Here is a 25,287-nt window from a genome sequence, read left to right as displayed (position 1 = left end):
GAAAAATGGTAATAACAGAACTGTTAAATTACTACTACTGTTGAATTTTTCATTTTAACTGAAATTTCTCTCTTCGTAAAATATTTCCATCGAAAACAATGTCGTGAATTATTATATACATCGCGTAGAAAATGACGTCTCTTTAAAAAAAAAAAAAAATTGAAAAATGCGAATACAAATGATTGCGCGCTTTTAAATACAATCGATATTAATCGCACGAACGAAACACTTTATTTACTTCAAAACCTGTTTATTGATTTGGAACAATCCCTGTTGTAAATAGCGCGATGTACAATGGATATTGAAACGCGATATGAAACAGCGACTACAATGGTTTTACTGTGTGATTGGTCGACAACGGCACACGTCGACGTTGGAATCTTGAACATCTATTGTCACCACGTTCGCATATTTCACGTGGTTCGCGGCGGGAAGTGAAATCGGACATAGTTGTCGGCCGATTTATTTATTAGAGGCGAATCGCGTAAGAATAACTCTGCCATTTCCATCAATCCGGCTCTACGAAAAATTTTTCACGATAATAATCTTTGATCGAACGAATGATTTCGATTTATTTATTTTTTTTTCTTTCATCTCGATCGTTCGCTCGCGACAATTTTATTTCGTTTTCGCGAATCAAAGTCGATACAGGAAATGCGAAACTGTCACTTGATTACACGCAAATATCTCTTCTGTTTTTAATTTAATGAAATTTAATTTTCCTGATGTTTAATTCGCGCTGTTTCCATTAAGTGAATTAAATACAAACGTTAAGCTATCACTCGATTGCTTGAAGTTGGCGATGGAAATATATATCTGCGCTGTGTAGTTAAATAAAACAAGTTTTGTGTACTTGGGTTGAAAATTAAAATCGCGAATTTTTGTTAAATTAAAAGGAGAAAGATATTATTTTTCCTTTTTTTTAAGCGTGTTAAATATAATTAATGTGTTAACGGGGTTATTATCACATCTCGTGCGTGGTTTTTAATCTACAAATATTTTAATGAAAATTTTCTAACGCTTTTTTTATAATATAGTTTATAAAAAATTAAATTTCATTAATTTTACTTACGAATGCAAATAATAATCTATGCATAATAATCTTTGTGTTTTTCAAAGTTGTATATAAAAATTTGATTTAAAAAAGATATACAACACGTTTAATCGTTATATTTTTTCCAGGAGACACACCAGTCAAGTAGTAACAGTAAGTAAAAGCGTCGATCGAACATCTATCATTGATTGAGTGCGCGTGGATGCAGTTTGAATTGTCACTGAAGACACATAACAAAATAACAAGAATTACGTTTCTTCTTATGTTAAATGCAAAACTATTAACTATAAATATGTATCGTACACAAATAATTATATAAATATATAAAAATTCATAAAGAAATAACAATAAAGATCGTCTCGATATTTTTTTAAAATAATTTGGAATTTTTCTATAAAATTTTTTTTCGAAAAAAAAAAAGAAAAAGTAAAATTTCCAAACGAGACAAGTCAATATTTGTTTCGTGCGAGAGATATCTTCTCTCGTGAAGCTCGGTGCAATTCTTTAAATGCGATCCTATTAAGCGACGAACGGCATTAAAGACTGAAATCGCATTTGCATTATTAAGCGATCAATTCGACGCAGCTCGGATCTCTACGCCACACACCTGACGCTCTTTTTCGCCGCCAATATCGACCCATTAGCTGTTTATGGACAGTGAACGAGTGGTTGGGGGGAAAAAAAAAGAAAAAAATAAAAAAAAAGAAACACAGAACAGGGATATTCCAATTTGAAACTCTTAATTGACTCATCCTGGTTGCACACGTGGTATTCTTATCTTTAAATTTCTGCACATTGCACGCGACCCATTATTTCCACTCGATTTCGTAAGATGATGCATTTAATAACCGAGTAGTGCTCATCACGAGATTCTATCATTGAGTATCTGCGAACTTCATTTTTCATCCACTTTTATGTTTCTTTGAAATATTGTGGATTGTGAACTGATCTGAATAATTGCAAATAATTTTAAATTAAAAAATTTTTCCATGATAACTTATCTTTTATTACCTTAACTTTTTCCTTTCTTCGAAGTAATCTGAATTGTGAATAATTATAAATTTTATGTTTCGTAATTTTCAAATTAAAGTTATTTTCTATCCTCTGTCTTAGCTTTTTCCCTCTTTTACATGTCTCTTTGAAATAATCTAAATCGTAAAAATAACGAGAACGTTTAGGAATAATTGTGATTCTCTTGTGTTTGTGATTTTGTTAAATTTTTATATATTTATAAATTTTTATATTTTTATAAAATTGAAATGTTCGTTATTTCTTATTTTATTTTAAAGTTTTAGCAATTGTATCAACAATGTAACATTTTTACAAATTGTACATGTAATTCATATGATATAAAATTGAAATATCTATGGTTTTCTTTTTTTTCTACTAATTTTCTACCTTTTCCATTGTACCTTTGAAATATTCTTCATTGTATCGAATTATAAAAAATGTTTTAACAATTGCAAATTTCGTCGAATCACGAATTTTTACATCCACGAATTAAAACACGAAGATTATTTTATTTTTTTTTTTTTCCTTCATATTTAAGCAAGAACATTGAAGAGCTCGATGAATATACGATGAATTCACTCTGTGTAACCGCAAATAGCCAAAACTGTTTCTAAAAAGAAAAAAAAAAACTTTACCCGCTATTTCACTCTTTCAAACGGCTACAAACGATTCCAGCAAGGATCGCCAGGAGCTAACATTCGTAATCGCAGACGCTGAAAAAAAGCTCGTTGAACGGAATTTCGCACCTCCGAACTTTTCCTGACCAAATCTCTCTCTCCCTCTCGCTCTCTCGATAAAAAAATACCAGTAAAAAAAGAAATGAAATAAAACAAGAAAGCAAAGAATGATATAACGATACGTCACAAAAAATGATCGATCCACGAAAAATTTTAAAGTCCTCCACGCCAAAGTACGAAATCTAAGTAAAATTCAACAATTTTTATCTTTCTAATTTCAAACGACAAAATCGCGAATAAATTTTTAAAATAGAAGAAAGGAGAGCTGTCTGTCCACAGTTTTTCAGAGTTGTATGAAATTTTCGCTATATTGTTCCGCGAAGCAATCGGATCGTTTTGTCGCGGATGGTTGTCGTTTCAGGTAAAATGGCCAGAGTGCAAGGGTGGCGGAGGACAGTGTGTTAGGGTGGAGGGAGGAGCGAATTTCGATACAGCGGCTGTAATACAAGTATTCGTAGCTATCGGGGTAAATGGAGCATGCCGGGTAACGGCACATCTCGCTCTAAGGGGTGCTGCTTGCCGGGATACGCAATCAACTCTCCTCCACCCACCAGCCCTCTCCCTCGCCAGAAGCTCGAGTTTTGAACCGATGCTCGTTTCACGCGGGTCATGTCGATCAAAAATTATCCGGGGATCGAAAAAAAATGGTCGTTCCAATCGAAACATTTTTTTTCTTTTTTTCAGAAAATGGAGAGAATCGGAATTTGAAGAATTTGAAAAATATTCGCTGCTCGTGGAAGAATTTTTTCAACTAGCACGCGATTATACGCGATTTTTTTTAAACGATTGCGATCGTTATAGTTTGGAACATCTGATATTTGTGAAAAAGATTCTTTTGATCATAAGCGATATAATCGTCTCTGTAATGGTGATTTAATTATTATATTTTTATAAATATAAAAACTCATGCTATTTTTAAACTAGCTTGTTAATACTGATTAAATAAAATTAATTAAATAACGGTATGCCATACTTTCTTCTTAGAATATTTTGAAGCATTTAAAATACGATGATTGGAATGAAAGGTGGTTAAATTCTTATGCACAAAACTGGAAAAAAATTTTATTAGTTATACCGACAACATTATTAATTCTCATTCAATCACGCGACATCGTGATTACGCGTTAATCAACCCCACGTCCCATAAACGTCGTTTATAATGGCTCATTCTTCGTCATTCACAATGGCTGCCACATCTCGCTATAATGACACCGACGAAGCGATTGCACGTCCATTTCATCGTCAATCTATCCATCTAATAGCCAGCATTTATTCCACTTAATGATCCCTGTTAACAATCATCAATGTTCATCGTCGAATCGTTCTTGTTCTCGTTTATCTTCCCTCGAATGTTCTGAAAAAAAATTTAATCCATCTGAAACGATTCTCCCTTTCATGAATCGATGAACGTCTATAAATACATCGGCGAGAAAAATTTTCAATAACTGTGTCTCTTTATATATTGATCAACCAAATCGAACATATATATATATTCATAATATTTCGTATAAAACTTATTTCCAATTTTAACAACACAACTTATCATTCTCACTTAATATATAAGATTTTCGTGATTAATCGTTTTATAATTCTCTATAAACGATAAAAAAAATGTTCGTAATCCAAATTTCGTTTCGATTCTTTTTAAAATCGAATGGCGTATGACTAAAAATATCTGAATTGAAAAAGAAAAAGAGTATGGACGACGTAATGGAACGTTTCTTTAAGCATACACATTTTTTACACATCCGTTTCAAAGTCACGTCTTTCGTAAACGCGCCGATGTGCCTCTTATTCGCATTCCCTCGGCCGTGCCACGGAAAAGGCCTTTTATCACCGACTTATCGTGAAATTATATTCCGATCCATCTTTTTATTCGAGAACTTTGCCGAGAAATCGGAAAAAGTGCGACTAGAAACGAGTTGTTTAAGATTCGGGTAATTGAACGGGGTATATGGCGAGAAGTTTGAACGATGTCGATTGCACGAAGGAGGATGGGGTCACGTGGAAATATTAAACTGCGGAATTAATAACTAGTTTTTGCGGAAGCACCGTGAGATTGCACGGGATTGTACATAGTTAGAAATATATTGGAGATTGGATGTAGATTTTTCGATCGATTTCGAATAGGAGATTGAAAGGTTGGTTGATTTAATGAAGTTTGATATATATTTTTAGAGTTTATATAGAGAGTTAGAAATTGTAATAAAATTGTTAATAATTGATGAATATCTTTTTATATATATATTTTTTCAATTAATGTATTGTAAATAGTAGAAGAATAATTTCCATACCGATATTTTCTACGATTCAAATCTATTATTATCTCAAAAAATTTGCAACGATATACACAGAGGTATATAGAAATTTCTTTTCAGAGATAACTTTCCAATATTAATTACATTTCCTGATCGTATCTCGTAAATTCTAAAATCAGATATATGTATATAATATTCATATATATTTAATGAAATTCGAAACCTCTTTATCGAGTTTATTTTCCCGTTTAATCATCATTCTTCTGTCCTTCGTTGATCGTCGTCCAAGCGAAACAATGTAAAATTGATTAAAACTTTTGGTCGATCGGTGGAACAGTTTTCGCAAATTTACGCCTGTTCGTAAATTATTATTCAATTTTGTTGTTATCATGTGTCATCAACTACCACGGCCGCTAATTACTGTCCGGTTTTAATGTTGTATTATGTTTTAACCGCGATACGTGCCCATTAAATCCAAAGGGGATGGGGGAATGTGCGTGTGCATAAAGGTACACGTTTTAACGAACAACACTACCTGGCTGGCTTTTAATTAACAACGCGTGAAATGACCCCCCGTGTCTCCACGAGGTTATTACGTCCACGTTTTTCGCATCGTGTGCACCATGGAGAAGTTTGTTTCGACTTTTCATTTCGATTGGAATGCTTTTTGGACTGCAGATCGAGTTACGATCGCCTTGATATATATTCGTGTGAAAGATTAAAATTAAATTTTGGTCCCTGATTTTGGTTAATTTTTTTAATTGGAAAAGATCGAATATTGTTCCTCTCACTTGGAACGTTTCTATTCAAATTCCTTTCGATTCATCGATATACGTGAGAATGAACGTATATCAGGATGAATGGAAAATTGAATTTTCTATTTTATGATATGCAGGGAATGTAATTAAACTTGATGATGCAACTTTGATACGCATAATGAGACAATCTAATTGTCACTGACTCTTGTTTATGTTGCCCTAAATGGGACAACTTGCGTCGTACTAAACGATCTAGCTGTTTATATATGGTTCTGTTGAAGTTAACTTACCAAGATTCATTATATCAAAGTAAATTCATCTCTGAACTTGTAATAATCTATTTCTAATTGCATTCATTTCAAAAGCATTTAGCAATTACCGAATCGTTATTATACGTTTCTGTAAATTTTCCTAATTATCAAAATTATACTCCTATACATCTACAATAAAATAATTTAATTCATTAACATTTTTCACAATATAATTCGTACAATCGAAAATATTTACCTCCGGGAATATTTCACGAAATAATCAACATTCATCCAAAAAGAAAATTCCTTCAACAATTATTTTTTACCACCCTTCAATTTTCAAATTTTCTTCGAACTCCTCCCCCATTTCTCCCAAAGATAATTCATCAATCACCACGCTTGCAGTGCTTCAAAAACACTCGAACCCCTCGGTCGATATCTCACCCCAGAAATTAGTCCAACCAACGGTACCAACGCGGTATACACCCTCTAGCAATCACCACAGCCCTGATCCAACGCGATTTTACAAAGGCGTCGTCACGCCAATCACCTGCCAAAAGATCCAAAACTACGCCTTGGTATCAAACATTATTCAACCGCGACGTCATTTTCACTTGCGCATTGCACGACGATGAGTTACATTCGATTTAGAAATTAAGGTAAAATTATTTCGAATCTGAAACAAAAATATGGTAACGCGGCACTTTCGAATGAATGATAAAAAATAAATAAAAATACCCCTCAATATCAAAAGGATTAATCTCTGGAAGAAGAAGCAACGATGGATCAAAGTTAACCAAGTAGTAGAGGAGGATCAACAATTCGGTCAGTGTCCAGGTTGGTTGGTTCTCGTTAATAACGGGCCGTTGTCACAATAAATAACAATAAAACTCTATTAATGTGGTGGTAGCACTAGTTAGCCGGAGTTGGCTGCCGGCCAGAAACATACCGGGACGGGTATTCACCCCATGGTGAGGGTGGGCCTGGCCAGGCCTCCGGGATCCAGCTGCTGTTGTTGCAACTCGCATACCTCACTGGCCGTGTGTAATGCAGCACGGTTATACAGTATTGCACGGGGTGGAATGGTCCCACCCTTTCGGTTCGATCGGTGGTAAGATGCACAAGATGCTGAACGCGAAATTGTGGGAATCGATTCGAATGCCTTTTGCTACTGTGGGGTGAAAGAGAATGAGATGTGAATGTTGCGATGGAGACGTTGCATGGGGAGGAAGTGATCTTGGGATTAGATCTTGGGTTTAGTTTGGAGTATGATAGAGCTGTGCTTGGTGAGATAATGTTTTGCCTGTTAATAGACGATGATTTATTTAGGGGTGGTTTTTTGGGTTTTTGTACAGTACAAGAAGGTCAAGAAGATTGAAAGAAATGTAGGAAGCGAAGCATTGTCGATTGCTGATGGATAATGATATTGATTAATTCCATGGGGGTGAAAATATTATTTAATTAATTTAATGGATCAAAGCGATAATTGAAAGTATTCTAATTATGATTTTATCTATATCATGTAATTGTTATATAAATATTGTTACAATTATTGTTTATTTAATAATTTTAATAGAATATCGGATATTTTTAAAAAATAATATTTTTACTGAAATTGAATATTATATAAATTATGAAATATGCACACTCAAAATTTCTCTTTGAACGAAGACTTGTCAAATGTAATCTGATTTCGTTCGAGATATATAAATTAGCAATATCAAATGAAAATTATCATTTAATAAATTAATATTTATAGAATAATAAATATCTTTCGATATAGTAATAATGAATCACTTTCATAAGCATGAATCATTACACGCACAAATATGTTCACACATTTACTGATTAAAATATATATTGTAAATATTTTTTGTAAAAAAAATTAATCTGCAATAATTTTTTGCAACAATTTTACAAGGATCATTTCACGATTTTAAATAAACGAGCAGCTTATTTGATGCATCTTCAATCGCTAATGCATCAATTTGTCCTCAATAAACCGAATACGACTTTGAAATTTGACTTTCAATTCAAAGAAGCTAAGATGCAAAATCAAGAATATTTGCTGCTCTTAGCTTTCCTTTCATTTAAGAATTCCGTTTGCTATTTAAAGATAAAAATTATCCTTGCTAAAAAACGATTTACTGAATTCCGTTGAAATTTAATCAAACAAATTTTATCGACTTTTTCTTATTTTCCTTTTTTCCTATTAAATCTTCCTTTATATAAAATATTATTTTACACTTGTAAATTTAATTTATATATAAATCATTCTGTATATTATATACATATTCGTAGTGAAGAAATAATTGAAAGATTCGCAACCAGAAATAACTTTTAATTAATTTCCAATTGGAAAATCAAAATTATACGTTCGCCTTATCATCTCAAAAGTTCCAACAACCACATCTCAAAAAGAATATCACCTTTTCGTAGCAACGAAATATATACGTCTCAATATTCTTCTCGAGACAAAATATCGTAAAAATATCCTACGAAATAAAACTACAATCGTATCCACCAACCTCTTACACGGCCTCGTACATAAAACAAAATCCAATCAAGCTTTGATCGATACACGGTCCATTTTTTTTCTCCGTTCATCGTGGCCGAAAGTTAGCTTAGAAAGGGGCGCGATTTCGCAAGACGAAATGAGGAAACGTCGATTACCACTCCCTTACCACTTTTAGCCGAGTTTATCGGGACGAAAGGTTGGAGATCGAGAGAAAACTCGAGGACGTGAAAAAGTTTCTTTCCTGGCGCCGACGACAAATACCGTTTCCATCTCGATCCGATAGCAATCGAGAGAAAACAAACGCCTGTGCTTGAGCAGGCCTGTGGTCTTGGACGACGGATTACTCCAAGCCCTTTCCTTATTTCATCCCACTCGCCGACTTCCGCCGCCTCAGGGCTGGTTTTTTGCGGACCGAGCCGACCCTCGTTCTTTGCGCCTCCTTTTTTTGAACTCGCTGGAAATTATTACTTTCGACGGTTTGCGTGGCGTGTTTGTTTCGTCGTGTTTGATGAAAGTTCGGGAAAATGAAGATCTTGCAATTAGGAAAAATATTTTACCCGTTGGAAGGAAAATTAATTATCAAGAAGAAGCGTTTGTCAAGAGAGAGAAAAGGAGAGAGAGAGGGATCAAACTTTTTTAATTTTTTTTAAGATTTTTTGAATCATCCCTTGTTTTTTATACTTTGAACTTATGAACGTGAATATTATAATTTAAAGCGGGGAAATTTAATAGGAAGATATACAGCATGTTCGAACACGGGAAGAGAAGAATGAAAATTCGATGAAAAATTGAAAAATTTATCCATAACATTCGTAACATCACATTCGCCGAATTATCATTTTGTTAAAAATCTCTTTGTGATATCTCAGAATCAAAGGGGCGGAATCGAAATCTCTTACGATGATGATTTTGCAATTTTTCTGCATTGAATACGACCGATGTCAAAAGGTGTACACGGAAAAATGAAAACTGTTGCGTTGGTTGGGCAACCACGTGAAAAGGTTTTTCTTCCGTTGTAAAAGGATAAATGTGGATGAATGTATGTGCGGGCTTGGAAAGCAGGCTTTCGAGTGCACTAAACCATTGTTCGTGCCAAAATACAGCACGCTTAAGTAAAACACATTTTAAGGAAAGTCTCGGCTTTTAAGCTCCTTGAAATTGAAGTTTCTCCCGTGCATTTTTATTTCGTCCTTGAACAAAGTTTAATGAAAATATTCAAGATTTGCATTATTATAAAAAAGAGATTTCCTATTCGTAAAAGATTGTTCTTTTCTTTCTTTTTTTTTTTTTTTTTTTATAAATTAAAAATCATCCAGATTCTTTCTCCTCGAGTACGTTTTATTAAAAATTAAAAATTCCGTGTTAGTTTTATTAAATTTTCAAAATAATATTAAGCACAAGGAGTTAAAATAAAAAAAAAAAGATAGATCAATGATAATTTATGAAATAATCCTCTGCAATATGTTACAAAATCATAATAAATCAAGTGGAATAAGACAGTCAAGACTTAATGAAACAGTATCTTTGTACGATCACTCAACTAGAATATGAAAATTCGAGCACCGAACAAGCAATGTCGGTCGAATAAGATAATCGTAGACAACTGGCGTATGAAAATTACAATCAAACGAGTCAACTGCAGATATCTATTAAATTGTACAATATAAATTCAATACACATTTCTATTTTCTTTTCTTTTTCTTCCAAACATTTTTCCACTAAATATAAAGCACCATAATCTCGTTCTCATCGGCATGTACACGTCGTTTCCTGGGGTCGAGAAGCGAGCTTTATTCTTTCGATACTGCAGAGAAGGGGTCGTTACAAGCGTTTCTCAATATTACATTATATATCAACCGACCTTTACACGTTTCGACTTTTAAAACTGCGGTAGCAGTTCCAGAGGGTGGAAGCATCGTGCGCGGCAAGATCAATGGCTCAATCTCGAGCCGCGAAGGCGCCTGCATTTTTAAACCCTGTAATCCTGTTTCTCGGGCTATGGACGAGCGAAAAGGGAAGTAACATGGTAGATAAGAAGAGGGAGGGTAATTGATAAGCTTTGGTCGTTTCGAGATTAAATCGAGCGTGACGCGTAGTTTAGGTCGTTAAGTTTCTCAAGATCGAATAAAAGATCCTTCAGATTAATCTCCGGTTTCGTTCGAATTTTCTTTCGATAAAAGAGAAAAAAAATGGAAAACTGTTTAATGCCTCTGCTTGACGAAAACGCGACAGAATTCGTTGAGAGAGATGGAGAAAATTTTGTCGAATATGAGTAAGGATATTTATGAAGATTTTTCTTTCTCGATGAAAGAAAATTTTTCCTTGTTTTCTAAAAATGGATTTTGACAAGATGAATGCACAGTATCGAAGAAATTTTTGTGGAAGATTATAAGGATAATGATATATCTTGTTAAAGATTAGGGAAAGACAATTAGGAAAAGATGTATTTTATTATCTTTAAAGCACTATTTTAAATATAAATGTTTTCTTATCATCTTTCTCATGTATCTTCTATTCATAATCATGCGCTCGACGTGAAACCAATCTACACAACAATCATTTGCAAAAATAACCATTAAACACCTAATAACTCACGATAGAAAGCCACTTCCCAACGTAACATCCATTCTTTCGAAACTCATCGAGATTCCATACTTGATTCGATAAAAAAGAAAGTCATTTTGCGAAACGTATGTGAAAAAAAGTTCGCAACGAATCTCTCAGGTAACGGTGGACACAAAGAGGGAGAGTAGGGGAGGAGAATTCACTCCGACAGGCTTTCGAAACGGTGCGGCGCCCTCATCATCGCGCACCCCTTCGAACCACGGTTTTATTTCACGGTGCACTGCACCCGCACGGCCTTTTCCAGAGCGTATTAATGGGCTTGGATGCAAGTTATACCGGCCACGAGGCGAAATACCCGTCCGTGAGCCGTTTCGAAGTATTTATCGCTGGATTAGCAATTCTGTCGTCCGCACACCTCTCACTGTTGAGAACAGCCTTGAGATTTAATGGAAAAAGTCGTAAGACGATCGGGGGCATCAATGCCAACCGATTCCATTCACTTTGTTTTCCTTCCATTTCTCTCCTCTTCTTTTATTATTTCTTTTTTTTTCGATTATTCGGATATTCGGATCGAAGTTTCTTTTTGTCGCGTTTGTATCGTGCGGAAGCTTTTTAGTTGGGGGAGTTTTTGTTTACTTTTGGAAAGAGGTGAAGGGGAACGAGAGATTGCTGAAAAGAATATTTCTTCGATAGTTTGATGAAATGAAACGTATTTTAATTGAAATATGTTCGTATATTTTATGATTTTAAAAAAAGTATCATTTGTTCATTGCGACACGAAAGGGTGTAACGCTCTTATATTTTGCCAGGAATTTAATTAAAATGAAAAACATTAATTCGAAGAACTGGTTTTTGTGGTGGAGGGGAATGCTTGAATTACAAAAGAGCGAAGGCATTTACATTTGATCACTTCGGTTTTAATTAAGCTAGTAAATTTCACGTCTCTCTTTTTTTAAAGTAAGAAGCTAAATTGTTTTGAAGTTGGATTAAATTCCATTTTAAATTTAATCGAAATGATGAAAAAAAAAAAAGAAAACTAAGTAAAATTAAATATTTGAAAATTTATTTAAAAAACTTCCTTTCGATTTTTATTTTAAAAATATCCGAATTATTCAATATTGGTTTATTTTATCGATCGATAAAATAAAAACACTTCTCTATTCAAACGTTGAAATATTTTTAACAGAATAAATCGATATATTCGCATCATCTGTATAAAATACACCATCATTGCAACGGTTGGTAACCGACTAAAGATACGATATATAAGCAAGATTCGTGAAAATTCTCGAGGATAAACTCGATATTTATAATCTGAATATACATAAAATTCAGTGGTTGTCGTTGCCAAGATGCCTAGTGGAGGTTGTCGGCCGAGAGCAATGCGCTTTATTACTACTAAACAAGCCGCACTAGGCAGTATATTACTAGAGGACGGGTCTGATATATTACTAGGCAGGTCTGCCAACCCACTGGCCAATATCCATACCGAGGTCCCATCGGCGGCCAGCTCGATGCCCCATCCTTCCCCTTCCCCCTCTCAGAGCGTCGCTTTTCCTTCCAGGCCAAAACTATTAATTTTGGTTTCTCCTATGCTGTGTTCAACGGCTAATTCAATTTGGCGGCTTGGTCACCATGGATCAGTGGATTATATCGAATTTGTCTCCGCCTCGGTGCAATTTATCTTTAATGAAAAGAAAAACAACAACTTATTGTTTCGTGATTAAAAGTTTCAAAATGTCTGTAATCATCGAATTTGAATCCGAGAATTCGTCTAGATATATTGATGCAGCTCTGAACAAGTAGCTAAGAATAATGGAGTCGATTATAATTAGAAATATTATAATCAATCAAGTAACGTTCGATCGTAATCAAACAGCACGAATTAAGAATCGAGGCAAAGTGGTATAACACGATCATGGGCAGACGAGTAGCGAAGACCGATCGTGTATTGGAATACATCACTTAAGATCAGACACGTGGAACAGAATAGTTATGGCCGGACAAGTAGAACAGGTCACTCGTAATCGAACAAGTAAAATGGAACGAAGATAGGCAAATAATTCTTTCTTTATTTATACGTAAAATTCTAATCCTAATCCTATGCGGATTGCACACGATTAAGAACAAACACGGATTGAAACTTTTCATACTTTAAGCTCCAAAACTAACAGCAAGTTATTATTATTCGACCACTGAATGTGAAACGTCGAATCCTACTAAAGCTCGATTTCGTTGAATTTCCTGGATTTCGTAATTGGAAGTCTTAAGAGGTTTTATTGAGAAAACGTTCTTTCATCCATTTACATTTCTCAATTATTCCACGATACGAAATTCTCGAGTACGCGGCATCTTAATTACCGGCAAGTGGGCACCGTATAATTTAAACGCTTCAAAATTAGACTCCCTTTTCCAGTTTGAACCGCGCCAGCTTTTTCCTTCCATTTTTTCCCCTCTCTGTTTCCTCGGTTTCTCCAAGCGATCCTCCTCCTTCTGGCCTTCATAGAGAAATTGCAACAGAACATTCGCCCCGTTTAAACATTTTCAAAAACTCAGTGAACGCGCTCCAACCTCCCTAAGAATTTAATGAAATGCTTTCTTTAAAATCAAGCAGCAATAATCTTGGGTTCAAGATAGAAGAGGCAATTAAAATAAACCGTGCAAGGGAAAAGTATTAATGCTTTCAACCTTTTAACTTTCAGAGGAAGGAAACTTTTTGAAGATAAATAATATTTTTACACATAATTACAACAAATTTTGTTCATCGCATAATTTCGACTGAAAACTGAAACGTCGATCAACAGTGTAGAAATGTACACGTATAAAAAAATATTTCCCTAAAAGAAACATCGTAAAAGAATAAATAAATGAAATCGCGTAACTATTATATTTTTTAAAAAAAGGAAAAGAAACAAAAATATTTAAAAGTGGAAAGAAACACAATACATTATTCGCACATTAAAAACTTCAAGACGAAGAAATCCTTTCATTCAATCAAAGCAGATTATAAATCGATCGATCACCGATTTTCATACCCTCCTTAATTCTATCGTTTCATTTATTAATTCAGGAAGCGGGTATGGATAGCACAAGGTATCGTGTAATACACAATTCGCGGTTCAACCGATAATTAATAACTTCTATCTTAACCTCCATCAAACATTCAATCGAATGGATTCAGGGGTGGAACGATCGGAATTCCCGGAATAATACAACGAATACCACGGTCGAATTCTATTCTATTTACTTAAAATCACGAGTTATCGAATAGCGGCCATAACCCGCTCAGCTTTCCAAACTGTTTTCCACTAATTACTCGCGGGCTGATCCAGTTTATTTCGGCTCGATTACAAGGGGAATTATCGTGGAAATTTTTATGCAACGCCGCCGCGTGATAAACGCGATTCATTTTTCTGCCGAATAAATTGCGAGCGCGATATCTCGTGTCCCTGATGAACGGGCCAGTAACAAGTTGTTGGACGAGTTCAAAAGCTGAAATTCCTGGTAGGTAACGATGGACGAATTTTTATTCTTTAATCTGGCTCCTATTTGCATGCACCAATTTTTTTTTTAATACATTCGATTCGGGATAATTTTGGGGGAGAACGGGAATTTGGAACTTTGTAAGTCGATGTGTTAAAATTTGCGTTTTACGTGTACAATTTCTTCTCGCAAATTTGTATTTGAAGTAAGCATATTTTATTAAAAATACTTTTTTACGTGAAATTATTTTTAATTGAAGCTCCTGTGCGTTAAAATTTCATGGTGGCGCGAGTGTCATCTCGGAAATTGCGTTTTCCGAATGAAAATTCTTTCATATTGCCAAATTGGAAAATATAAATTTTGCGATATTTATTTTAAAAAAAAAAATGTACGCGAAGATGAATTTGTAAAATAATAAAAAGTATAATACGAATTCCAATAATTTTCTCATTCTATGATAATTAAATAAGATATTTAACACAGATATAAATATATTTCATTTAATTCAAAGATGAAAAAATTCTACTTTTCCAGATCGCGAAAAACTCTAAAACTATCAAAATTAATCTAACTTGAAATTTTTTCTAACTAAAATGAAAGTTTCAAATCAAATTAATTTTTCGAAAAAAAAGCTTCGAACAATCTACTGTATTCAATATACTGCATCCCTTCAAAAACAAAGCGAGTTTGCTAAATTAAAAAAGATAAATTACAAAGGCTTCCTCCTTTCCAAACGATTTTTGTTCGTCGTGCAATGGAATCTCGTATCTTCCAAATTTCATGGAATTTTTATGGATCGGGTTTTCGCGACACGGAATACAAGACACGCTCGCTTGTTCATGATAAAGTTACAGCTTCTGCAGCTGCTCGAACTCGCTTGCTATTCCGGTTTGTACGTAATCCGAGCACCGCCATGCATTTCCATTGGCCACTTGCTGCGGAGGCGTTCATCTTCCCGGAAGGTGAAAATGCATAGAGGCCTGGCGCGAGCTTTATTTTCGATTAAACAGAATGTTGCCTCCCTGGATGCAACTTTTTACTGCGCTCCATGTCGATATCACGTTGTCGATAAGCTTCAAAGTGCATTTCGTAGCGAAAGCACTTCTTCTTCTCCTTTCTTTTTTCCTTTTTCTTTTTTTTTTTCTTCTAAAAGGAATTTCTATTTTAATATTTATAGCGCCATTAACCCGATGTTCCAGTTTCACTCGATTCTGGAAAGAAATTTACGATAGACGATTAATTTGCTCATAGATCATTGTTTTAATTCCTTCCTTCATGAACTCTTGATTAATTAAAATTGTGTTTCAATAAATTTCGAGCATCCCCGAAATGAAATTGTTCGTGAAATGAAATTGAATAAACTTCATTTTAAAATATTCAACGTGCGATTCAATACATAACGATAATCAAAATGAATCAAAGTTCAATTTATCGCAACAAGCTTCGAATATTTGACCCACTCCCTCCCGGTTAATAATTCTTTCGGAAAATATGAAGAATCAGAGGAATGATTCTTCGGGACAAAATTTATATATAAATATCTCGTTCCGTTTTTAATATATCGGGGACAAATGATCCAATCGCGGATCTTTTTCCACCAATCTTTATTTTCGCGCCCGTCCCAATTACACTTAAAGGCTCGAATCCCGGCATATTTCAACTTTCCCGGAAAATGGAACGTTCCGAAACGTTCACGGCGCGAGTGGCTCGACGACAAGCTGTACACCGTTTATAATATACCGGGCGAGCTGCATGGTAGACCATTAGCGTCCCATGAAAGAGGAACGTCGAATAATTTACGCGCTTTGTCGGCAATTTCTGGCGATAAAGCTGGCGGATATTGTTCATGTCGAAAGGAAAAAAAGAAGAAGAGGAAAAAAAAAAGAGAAAAGAGGAAAAAGAGAATAAGTATGTTTTTATATAAGAGTGTGAAATTAAATTTTTATATCGAGATGGATCAATGAAAAGGAAACATAAATGAAACATTGATTTTTCTCAATAAAAAAAAATTCTATCATCGAATTTCACTCGGAAGATAGAAAAAAATTATCACTTTTTGATTCATCGTGATATCTCGATCGATACATAGAGATATTAGGGATATAAGGAATCAAAAAAATGTTTATCTTTCCGAAGGAAGAAAGTGTTTGTCACTTGTCTGGAGTTTAGGATAGATCACGAGATGCAAGGGAAAGATCTAAATAAGCGACAAGGATGATAAACGATTAAAAATTATCCTTTTCTTTGCACGACGATATCTCGAGAACCGGAAGTGATATCGAGATAAATGAAAAAGCATTTTAAAGTACAAACTTGTAAGTTTTTAATAATCTTCGGATAATGATTTGAAATTTTCCTTAATTTTAATCGAGTTTTAAAGTAAATATATTTACCTCTGAAAAAGTATACCCCATAACGAATCTATTCATCTATTTCATTGAAGACTTTGAATTGATTTAAAACTTATTTCGAACCGTTTATTTGAGATAGAACATGCTATCTTCAAACTTGTTTAAGCTTAAAAGCTTAAAAAAACAAATATAACTTTGTTATTCTTCGTTTCCTTCCTAAACTTTCATATACTATCGCACGGACCAAAAGATGAAGATAAAAAAATTATAAAAAGTTTCAAATTATAAATATCCAATAATATTTTTCATCCAACTCCTAAGTAATATAAATATCGTCGTAATAAATATCAAGTTCGCGCAAAAGTTTCACTCTTGTCGTAAAAAAAAAAATGGACGAAACTTTATCCGGGGCTCGCATTAACGCCCCAGTCCCATCCAATCCCGGAAAAGGGAAAGTTAAATTTTAATTATCCCCTCCGACTTTACGCTCCCTCCTGCCTCGGTTATACGCGGGGCAACAAGATACTCGACACTTTTTAGAAAATATATTTTTATCGACGACGATAAAAACCAAGGAACGAAAACACGATGACACGTTTCAGAGGGATACCGATATTCTACCGGTAATGCTAAAATCCAGCGGAATGTTTCAATTGCCCGCGTGGTTTGCCGCTGTTCCACGTCCGATCCTTATAATCTATTACCACCCACCCCCGCCCTCGATGCAAATCTCCGTTATCCTCGTTACACGGGAAACTGTAACGAGCTTTCTAATTTCGAAAATATTCGAGAATGGATGGCCGCGCCATTTCCAACAATTTCAATTTGTAATTAATATTGTAATCGTCGGGCGCATCGTGATTTTTTGATTAATAACGCGAGAAGACGAGTCGTAAATCGTATTTGTGCGAGAAAAATAAACGATAAACGACGAGGAACAATTTGTATAAATTCGTAAATTCGTGAATATTGAATTTTTACAACCATTAATAAAAGTCTTCGTGTGTATTTTTTGTTGTTGGAATATTCAAAAGATTAAGAACTGTTTTATTATTATTCCATTTTATTTTATTATACTAAGAAACAAATTTATGATGCGTATATTAATATATACATCGTTCTAATACAAATTTCCTTTACACGAAGACTTTTGTTTCCTATAATGATACGAAATTAATAAAATTAGTAAAATTTCTATTATTGTAAATAATTATATAATTATTAAAATAATCAATTTTGCGAGTTTGTTCGATCAATTTTTCGTTCGATCTTATCAAATTTGTATGATAAATTATTTTATATTAAAAATATTATATTTTTTTTTACCTCGAGTAGAATCGATACGCAAAGAAACACAAAAAAACACTTCAATATCGAACTTTTACGTTTCACGAAATAGATTCGAACAAGCGAGCGTACTTTGTAAACATTCCGCGCGAACCTCCGTTGGCATACTGATTCGTCTTTCTCGAATAAGAGTAGTCTTAAACTCGACTATCCCCTCCACGTTCGATTGTTCCACGATAAATTAATTAAACCAATTCTTATCTTTGTCCTTCGTTTCCTTTTATTGCGATTGTTTTAAAATAAAAATATTTTCCATTTTTTATATAAAATTCTTTTACCTTAAGTAAATATAAATATAAAAATTTATTAAAAAATTAAACTTTTTTCCATTATTTATAAAATATAATCTTACCTTTTCATTAATTAAAAATATTTACTCTGCTTTTTGTAAAGATTAATTTTACAAATTTTAATTTTAATAGCTAATTTTCTAACAAATCGTGAAGAATTTCTGCAAACAGTTTACATTAAAGAGGCAATCAGATTATACGAAAATTTGGATCGACGATCAATTTCAACAAGAAAGAAATGCGTAGAAATGACTATTTGTTTCATTTCTAATAAATTCTAATAAATTTCTAATAAATCCTTGCCCGATATCTCGCTCCTCCTCCACATGAAATCGTATTACATGCAGATTTTCGTGCATCAAAGATTCACTTTAATGAGACTCTTTCACGTTAAAGTTGAAACGTGCCCGTAAAGCGCAATTATAATATCTCGTTAATGAGTCGACCTGGAAATCATTACTCCTATCATTCGTTATATCTATCGAAAATATAGAAAAGAAAAGAAAACAATTTCATATTACACGTCTTAATTAAAAACTTTCTATATAGACGTTTTAATTCAATCAAGTGTTCCTTCAACGTTTGTCGAAACCTGAGCTCGATCATTTTTAATTCTTACTCTTCTACTTATTTATTAGTAGCACTGTTAAATTATCAGGCCAAACCAGATACTCGTATCCTCGAACTCGCCATCTAAAATCAGACGGATCAAAATTTATTCCAGCCCCGACCACGTCACATTGAATTATCAAACCAAATTATAGACAAACGCAATTAAACAAATTCCAACGAATTAAAACAGATCCGAAAAAAAAAGAACAAATATTTCCTTAAATCTTTTAAATGCGACCACACTTTCACAACTTAATAATAACGTTTCGCGGCAGATTTCCATGCGAGGAGTCCGTAGTTAATGAAAACACGAGGTTTCTGGCCTCGTTTTTCGCGGATTTCTCCCGTTAATTCCCGCGTAAACCGTGACTTACTCGGATTGCAGCAGCAGCAGTAGCCGGGACTCGTTGATCAACGAGCAAAAACAGCGACGAGCCGCCACGCAACCCGCGGAGGAACGGGTTATACCTCCTCCTCCCTCCCTCCTCCCTCATCCTCCCCATCCTGGGACAAGGAGAGAGGCTCGTAAACAAATAAAAGCGGCCGTTGAACGCCGCCATCCGGTTCTCGTCGGACGGCTGGGAAATGCTTTAATTTTCCGCCCCGTGTTTTCAACCCCCTACGTTCTCCGTTCTCCCCAGCGTCATCAACGGCTCGAGCTCGCGTCTCGCTGCGAAAATTTCGCGCGACAACAACGACCAGTCATACCGCCGCTATTCAAAAATAAAAAAAAAAAAGCGACGCGTGTGAACTTCGGGAAACATCTGTCTGGGACGCCTTTTTGTTCTTCTGTCCGGGACACCTGTGTGTTGGGAGGGGAAACACTGTGATAAAAAAACGATAAGTCTGCAAATTGAATCGTAAATTGACGCCTCGATATGGTACGCTACTATCGAGAAAACTATGGGTATTTCGTTGATCGTTCTTTTTTTTTTTTGGTTTGATTTTTAGGAATGAGGTTTTGAAACGCGTACGATTTTAATTTGGATTGGTTGGTGTTGATTTCGTGAATTTGTTTATTTGATTGATGATTCTTAGTTTTTGTGTAATTGAAATGGAATCGCTTCTGAAATGTGGTAGGAAGATGTATAATGCGAGAGACGAAAGTTTTGGATATTTATAAAAATATTTTAGAATTAATAGAGCAAAGTGGAGGATCGTAATATTTTTTGAAAAAGAGATTTCTGTATTTGTGAAATATACAGAGAATATAATTGAAAAGGAATATTTTTTAGAATTGATGTGATCGAGAGCGATGATTGGGTATTACGATATTCGAGCTTTTCCGTTCTCTTATATTGTTTTTTAAATGTTCTATTCTCGGATTTCATTCTACGAATCCAATTCCTTTTATCAATAGGCGATGAAATCTAACGTTACCTACGAAAGCCTTGTCAACCTCGTGTCGTATTCGCGAAAGAAGATAGGGTTACTCGGATCCAAATTTGATATTCCATCCCTCTCCTTTCCTATTATTTCTTTAAAAGATTTTCCTTCCATCGTGTACATCCTCTTGCTCCACGAAGAATTCGAGAAATATCGCATTCCTCACGCTCGATTTCTTTTATTCTTAAACAATTATATATAATTCATAAAATGCACTGTAATGAAAAATTTATCACTTTTCTCAAAAGTTTATCAAACAAAAAGTAAATATTCATATGAATAACAATATCCCAATATTGTAAATTTTGTTTATCGAACTTAAAATCAAATTTCTGATGTTTGAAATAATCGAGGAAAAAAATTAATATTCGACAAATTTCGAGGGATTGAGAATCATTCTCAGAGAAATATTACAGGAACAACGCTGTTAGAACAGATTCGTTACCTGTGGCCAAGAATTTGGAAAGAGTCTCGACGCTTGGCACGACTCGACACCAAGCAAAGTAGCACTCCCACGAAATCGGAACCGTAGTGTCTCTAGTGACACAACAGCAACAATCCCCCTCTTCTGAAATTCCACTCTAAGGTAAAAGGAGTTGCGAGGTACAGTTTATAAACAGATACTCGACAGGAAGATCCTGAAAGATGTATATACTCGCTCATCTTCCTGAAACAGATCTCTACTCGTTGCGCTAATTAATTTCCATAATTAGTTTGCACACACGTTTGAAGGATCCTTGTCAACTTATTTCAACGTTTCAAGTTTTTATCGTATTACGACGTATTTAAATTTTCTTCGACAAAATATTCATATAATATTGTATACGCGTTATACACGTGTTATATTATATTGCAAAGAAACCATTAAATTTCCTCCTCAAAATATTATAAATACAAATCTGAAACTGAATTTTTATAAATCAGAATTTAGATACATAACATATTCCCAATATTAATATCCTTTTAACAAGAAAATTGTTACCAGAACTATCATTGATATTAACAACAGATTCGTTCCAGAATTCGAAACTAAATCACGCATGATCATCGTCGAAAGTAATCGGATCGAAAATTCGCAACACGCGGAACAACAATCCTGCTAATGTAATTAATCGCATACGAGTCGATAACTTCTCCAACTAAGTCGATAATACATAATTTGTCTTCATAATTTAGCGGCCAGTATTTCATAATTCGCTCCTGTCCCGATATCCACGCACAATGATCAAGTTAATGATAATTAGATTTCCGCGGCAACGTATCGAAAACCTTTCTAACGGCGATAATCGTATTCGGTGCGAATTTAACACGATCCCCGAACGAGATCATCGATGTAATATTCACGATTCGGCGAGGAATAGATATATATCTGCGTTGTGCACGGTTGTGTATCTCGCAAATTTATCGCGAGATACCGGGCGGTGCATCGGTTGCATCTACTTATCTGGAGACGTTCGAGGGAACGTCTTAGCACACGAAATGCGCGGGTAAATTGCCGAGTTAAATGTTTCGGAATTCTCATTTATCATTTACGAAGCATGCGACGTTCCATTGAATTCATGAATCTAGATGCAACTATCCGGGAAGGGAATAATTACTCGTCAATGGAAGATCTCGAGATAAAGAAATTGCATCGCATAATTTCTCTGTGCTGTTCTAATTGGATGCGGTTAGTATTCGAACGAAATGTATTTGAGATCTGGATGAGGAAATGACACGTAGTATTTGAATTATATTAGGTTATTAACGTCATTTTAAAAAAGGATACCTTGCATAGATACATGATTTTTGTTTGAAAGTAAATTTCCAATCAAACAAGTTGTTCAATTTCTTTTATAAACAAAATTATCCATTTTGATGTTAATTCAATATTGGTACAAATATATATATATATTTGATTTTGATTCGATAAACGCATCATACGTTTTAATTATTTACGAGATTGCATTTGAAATTATTAATTAATCTAAACGCCTCTCTCGATATGAAATGTTTATTATTAATTTTAACGAATAATATTCGTACGTTTAAGAATTTTTAATTAAATATAATTTCTATTTGTGCCAACGTATACTTTACATCGTGTTTCAGATTGTTGGATGTATACTTCAAATAAAAATTATGAATTTCATTCTCGATAAAATAATCAAATTATCAAACAAAATTAATCGAATTAAACAGTTTTCGAATATTAATAAAACGTCTCGAAAATTCACTTCCTCGCAGCGTGCAGATACATCCGCAATCGCTCGTAAATTTAATTTCCACGAGGGTATTTCGCAATCTCGATCTTTCTCCAAAAAAAAGAAACCATCCAAAATTTTTCATTCCGTCTGTTTAGAAATTTATTCAATTTTCCGAGTGGCGGCCAATTTTCTCGCCTCGATTTCATCAAGAAAGAGAAATTCCCCGACCCAGCCGAATTCCATGAACGTTTCACACGAGAATGTATAATAATCTCATTGTTGCGGCCATGTTGCAACTGTGAATGCGCTTACCTTGAAAAGCAAGCCGCGGAAGCTGAAGATATCTTTTATCGACCGGAAGAAGCCGGAAAGCTTAGATGTTGCCTCGTGTTATCTGACTCTCGCCATTCTCCAGAACAAGAGAAATTCTCGGCTCTCAGTTTTGTTCAAAGATGCAAAAGTTGATTTTCGGACAATTGTTAATTTCGTGAAAATTTTTCAATTCTTTTTTATCGTGGGTAGAGAAGAATTGTTGGCGTTATTTATATTTAGTTCTATTTGCTTATTTATTAATCCGTTTGTAATTAAATCAAGTAAATTTGTATTATTTCTAATGAAAACACAAGCTTACATCATCGATAAATCAATATACTATTCTACAATACGGATTAAATTTCGAAAACATAAAATTCAACAAACCAATCATCAAGATAAACAATTTGTCTATCGAAATTTAGCTTTTGTTTAAATATATCCAAATTTCCACGATTCCTTTTAACCACAGAAAAACAAAATTCTTTAAACATATTCCACTATACAATATTAAAATCGATAAAACTTGTAAAAATCCTCTTAACATCCTCTCAATATCCTTCAATCCTATAAAAAATAATCAATCTACAACCAAACGAACAAAGAATCTACAGACTTACCTAACAATAGAGCATCGAATCCTCTTCAAACATCGTCACACTTAACAAATTAAAAACCATCCGCACAACCCAACCCAATCTTTCCAAAGTCTGTGAACGGCTGGCCCGTCCACCATCGAGCAGACCTTTCTACCATTCTTCCGGACCCGCTATTCACCTACACTACAGTTGTACGTCGAACAGGATGTATGTACACCTGCGTTCTACCGTTTCGAAAAGGTAGAGCGAGCTCGTCATTTGTCCCGTTTCAAGCATCCCTCTTTTCACAGGCCTGGTGGCTTGCCAGTGCCTACAGTCATCTTTCCACTCCCCCCTCGAGGCCATTGTTGGCCAAGCCTTTCATTGTCTCCGCGGCGTTATCGGCCGTCCGCTGGAGGCTGGTCGTGGGCAGATTCGAAACCGTGTCTCTGACCCGAGTCGCGCGCCGAGGATGCCGCGAGCCAACACGCGGCCGACGATTCATCCCCTGGCCCGCTTCATTCAACCGTGGAATGAATGGGGGACGAAAGGTGGCGCGTCGCCGTCGGCCGAGAATAACGGAGAATAACGGAGATTGGACGTGGGGACGAGTGGACGTAGCCCGCGGTTCCGATGGACCGTCGATTGAAAAAGGGCGGAACGGGAATTCTGGGTGATGGACGCGGCCAATGGGAATGGAAAGTGACGAGAGTAATTTGCTGGACGCGGTGGCGACTATACTTGGATTAAGGGGGTGCCACTGGAATGCGTTGGCTCGGGGTTGTTTCCTCCTCTTTTTTTTCTTTTTTGGAAAATTTGCGTTCGTTTTCTTTTATTTTCCTTTTTTCGTGCGTGAGTATTCCGTGTGTATTCCGGTTTCCGTGTTGGTTTAAATGGATAAATCGGATTGGTCTTTTGAATTTATGGTTGGAATAGAAGAGTGGATGGAAATATTGGTGTTGATTTACCAATAGATGGAATAAAAATTAATAAGGATGAGGGAATTATTTTGTTCGATTTTGAAATAGATCTGGACAAACCTTGTCAGGTGTTTATTAATTCAATTGCGTGGAACAAAAAGATATTCTGGGATTTAAAATTTTGATAAGAGCATAAGAGATAAATATATGCAGTAAGAATTGAATTTTTTTTTCTTTTTAATTAAATCAAATGAAGATTTTGAATTTCTCAAGATTGTTATCACAGCTCTGTGAAAGGAAAAATGTAAAAAGTTTGATTTGTTTTCAAAGAAGTTTTCAGAAGCTTCATTTATTTTTATACAGTTTTACAACCACGTTTTATAGGTTTAATAAAATAGCTACAAATCACCATATATATTGGATAGTGGAATCCATTATCGGATGGAAACGACTTTCTAACGACGATTGATAATTTCGATATCAGTAATATCAAAGAATCGACGTAGTCGTGCAATATATTACACTTTCATTCAATTCAATACCCATCGAAATAACAGATAATTGTCAATATATAGTTATAAAGATAGAAAAAAATATCTTTTAAATCGTATAAAAATTTCTCAGAAGCAATTACAGATCTATCAAACTCGAGTACTGTTCAGATCACGAT

At 34.7% G+C, this 25,287-nt stretch overlaps 1 protein-coding gene across 3 annotated transcripts in view; it reads right to left on the bottom strand.

The window, feature by feature from the left end:
• LOC107992927 (uncharacterized) overlaps positions 1-25,287 on the bottom strand; it is a 190,395-nt gene that overhangs the window by 75,264 nt on the left and 89,844 nt on the right. The gene's annotated exons all lie outside the window — the stretch shown is intronic.

Source organism: Apis cerana, linkage group LG14 (genome assembly GCF_029169275.1).
Source record: "Apis cerana isolate GH-2021 linkage group LG14, AcerK_1.0, whole genome shotgun sequence".
Taxonomy (NCBI): domain Eukaryota; kingdom Metazoa; phylum Arthropoda; class Insecta; order Hymenoptera; family Apidae; genus Apis; species Apis cerana.
Note: the sequence above shows the minus strand (reverse complement) of the source record. Positions and strands in the feature narration are given on the sequence as shown.